A 3,903-nucleotide genomic window follows, 5' to 3' on the forward strand; every position below is an offset into this window, starting at 1 on the left:
GTTGACTGCCTCCTTAGAGTATGTTAGGACAGACACTTGAGCTTCCTTAAGGGAGGCTTCGGGTGCACTTGCTGGGTCCCCCGTGTCAGGATTTTTTTCAGGACTTTGTTCATAGGAGGGTCCAGTTCTCCAGAGAGGACCCTTCAGTGTCCTGCCTGGAGGGTATGCGCCCAGCTGCTGCCTGGAGCAGGATGTGGGACAACACCGGGATCCTAGGCTCTCGGCTCCCTCTTTTCAGTAAGATGTTTCTATCCACAGGCAGGGACCCCTGGTTTACAGTCGCCAGAAAATAACTGGTGTCCTGCTTGGGTTGGGCAGGGTGACTGCCTAGCAGTTCTGGGAGGGGACTTGGGAGTCTGACTGCTCCTTATTTCGCCCCCTCCCATTATCCCCCCTTGGGGCTGCCAGCTCGGGAGGGGCCTTGGTGGTTCTGAAGGGTTAACCACACTGTGGCTCAGGTGCCACCCTGCTCCCTTGGCATGTGGCTTTTTAGGAGTCCCTTAAGTCAGCCACCGCTCTGTTTAATTTCCAGCTTCACCATTGCATGGGGAGTTCCTGCTACAGCACAACGGGATCCATAGCAGCATACAGGTTCAATCCCCGGCCTGCCACAGTGGGTTAAAGGATCTGGTGTTGCCACAGCTCCAGCACAGCTCAGTTAGATCCCCCGCCCGGGATCTTCCATAAGCCATGAGTGTAGCTGCAAAAAAACAAAAAGAAAAAGAAAAGCAATTCCTTTCTGTAGTCTTCACGGGGTTTTAGGAGGGGAAGGAAATTTGGCACATGTTTCGTTTGCCATCTATAGCAAAGTCGTCAGGAAGCCCACATCCTTCCGAAACATTCCAGCCTCAGGGAGTTCCCATTGCGGCGCAGCAGAAACAAATCCAGCTAACATCCATGAGGATTTGGGTTCGATCCCTGGCCTCTCTCAGTGGGTTCAGGATCTGGCGTTGCCATGAGCTGTGGTGTAGTTCGTAGATGCAGCTTGGATCCCGCATTGCTGCGGCTGTGGTGTAGGCCGGCAGCTGTAGCTCCAATTCAACCCCTAGCCTGGGAACTTCCATATGCTGTGGGTGCAGCCCTAAAAAGCAAAAAAAAAAAAAAAAAAAAAAAAAAGAAAAATGGAAAGAAATATTCTAGCCCTAGAAGAGTCTCTCACTCAGCCCGAGTCTTCGGGCCCATTCTGGCTGGAGCTCCAGGTGCTGGTGTATCTTGGTTCCAGGGCAGAAGCCTTAACTGGGTCACCGACTCCCTCCTCTCTCTTCCCCCTCCCACCCACAGGCCCTGCTCGGGGCTGCACACAGCTGGCGCTCAGCATGCTTCGTCTGTACATGGAGAAAAAAGGGCAGAGCCGAAGTGAAGACAACACAGACGGGCAAAGCCTGGGAGATGACAAGTGCAGAGGGTGAGGGGACATTCCTCCGCTTTCATTTCTGGGTCTTGGAACGCTTCTTGGATCTTCTTCCTGCTCTGAGACCCCAGGCGTGCTTGGCAGCTCAGGAAGGCTGGGACAGGGCCCTCAACTGCAGGCCACCCCACTAAAGGAAACTGAGGCCCTGCTGGTCCCCGAGAGGCAGGGCTGATCTCATTATGTGCGACCCAGAGCCTCAGGGGTTGGGGCCTCTTGGGAAAGACAGGCACCAGCACCCCCTGCCCCCCACTCCCACCCCTGCCTGACTCTCATCCCAGCCTCCTGCCACCTGCTGTCAGCACAACCCCACTCCTTGCAGAAATATGCAGTCTCCTCCGGGACTCATGAGAAAAGTTGCCCTGTCCCTCACGGCCACCTCAGGCCCACCGCTGCCACCCCCACGGGGCCGCCACACCCCAGGCCTGTGCCCCTGGCTTCCTGCTGCTGCCTTCGCTCCCTCCTTTGCCCAGCTGATGGTTCCTTCTCCATCACGCTGCAACCCGGCTTTCCCCAGGCAGCCTTCCAGGAGCCCCCAGATCTTCAAGCTACTCCCCCCAGACACGAGCTCTGCTAGGATGGGGTCATGGCTGCGTCCTCCCTGGTCTGCGGCTGAGGGTCAGGTCGCCATGGTGGGCAAAGCTTGGGACCTCTGTTGCCCCCAATCCCAGTGGACGTGTCAGACCAGGTGACAGAAATCCAGTGTGATCTCTGATCTCAGAGGGCCCTTGGGCAAGTCTCCCTCCTGCACCAGGAGAGGCAGGATGTTCCAGCAGCTTAAAGTAGCATCGAGGGATTGCTCTCAAATCCCCCCTCACAGTCTTGGAAAGGCCTTTGAAAATCATAAGGAGGAGTTCTCGCTGCGGCTTGTTAGGTTAAAAACTAGCATCTGTGAGGATGTGGATTTGATCTGTGGCCTCACTCAGTGGGTTAAGGATCTGGTGTTGCTGCAAGTCGCAGCCTAAGTCACAGACACGGCTCGGATCCTGCGTTGCTGTGGCTGTGGTGGAGGCCGGCAACTGCAGCTCTGATTCGACCCCTAGCCTGGGAACTTCCATATGCTGCAGGAGTGGTCCTAAGAAAAACAAAAAATCCTAAGGAAACATTGTGGGGCACAGAGAAAAGGTCAGGAGTTTCAGATTCCTGTCCTTGTGTGACCTTGGACAGCCAGCTTAGGCTTAGCTTCTCTGCGCCTTGGATCCCTTACCTCTATGGTGGGGTTGACGACACCTCGTTAGCCACTATGTGAGATGTCACAGGTACCTGCCTTGTTCATGATTACAACTCATTCAATGATAGTTGTGGGTTTTGGTTTTGGTTTTGACAAAAAGCTGAGCTGCAGACCTTCATCTGGAGATGAAACAGGGTTTGAGGGCCTCATCCCAGGCCACTCAGAGAGGGTCGAGGGTGGAGGGGTGGAATGGTGGGAGAGGAACGAGCAAGAACATAATGACTCCAACACAGCAGGTGCCAGGAGGAGGGAGCTATGGAGGTTCTTGAGCTCAGCACTGTCCAGACAACACGAAGGCTTTGTTGAAGCGAGTTTCAGGAGAGTATGGAAACAGGCAGGGGCTGAGGCCCACTCCCGCCAGTGTGACCTGAAGAACAGGGCAGGAAGGGGCTGGATGGGACAGCTGGTCCACACAGCCTGAAGGCAGGGCTGTCTCAGAGGCAGAAATGGAGTCCGTGAAATTGGTGGCATCAATCCTCCTTCAAAGGATGCTGCGTTTGTCCTCAGGGAGGCCGCCCAGGCTCCTGGAAACGCCGATCTCTGCTCCGGGCTGACACCACCTCTGCGTGGGAACAAAACGCGTGCTCATGCTGGGCCGTCGGGATTGGCAGTGATCTGTGTCCTTGTTTGGTTTCAAAGCAGGGGGCCCGGGGAGAAGAATCATGAAAGATGCCTTTGTTGGGAGAAATGTCAGGGAGCTGGCGGACGGCCCCTTCTGGGCTTCCCTGAGAAGAGGCAAGAACCGCACCCACGGCCCTGGCATCTGGGTTCCCAGAGGAAGCGGCAAGTAGCACCTGCTACATGCGGGGCCCCAGGCAGAGCCTATGTGACTTTACAGTGTCAGAGGGGTGAGGGCGTAGTCTCCTGAAGCGGGAGGCGGCCCTCTGCAGCCTGTACTCATGGAAGGCCCTCCACGCCAACAAACCAAGGCAAAGCCAAGGAAGCTTCTCAACTCCCACTCACGGTGAGGGTGCAGGACTGTGTCCTGGTGACCTGATGCCCAAGAGCCACGCCACTTCTCGCACACCAAGAACCGGGCTCCCGGTCAGGAAGCGCCCTGCCACCGCCCAGGGCCGGGAGGACTTGGCCCGCAGCAGGAGGGCTGTCAACCTCTCCAGATGGGCAGGGACCTGGGAGGACGCAGGACAACCCGAAGCTCTCCCCTTGGGCGCTGAGGCGGCCACTGCCCAGCTGCTGAGCAGGACAGGGAGGCAGCCCCTCCTGGGGCCCCCCCAAGAGTTACGAGACACGAGTAGAAGCTCTG

The sequence above is a fragment of the Sus scrofa genome, chromosome 5 (genome assembly GCF_054392235.1).
Source record: "Sus scrofa isolate SSC_HxYL_T2T_F1_AM1 chromosome 5, Sscrofa_HxYL_maternal_Yorkshire_Landrace_v2.0, whole genome shotgun sequence".
NCBI classification, from domain to species: domain Eukaryota; kingdom Metazoa; phylum Chordata; class Mammalia; order Artiodactyla; family Suidae; genus Sus; species Sus scrofa.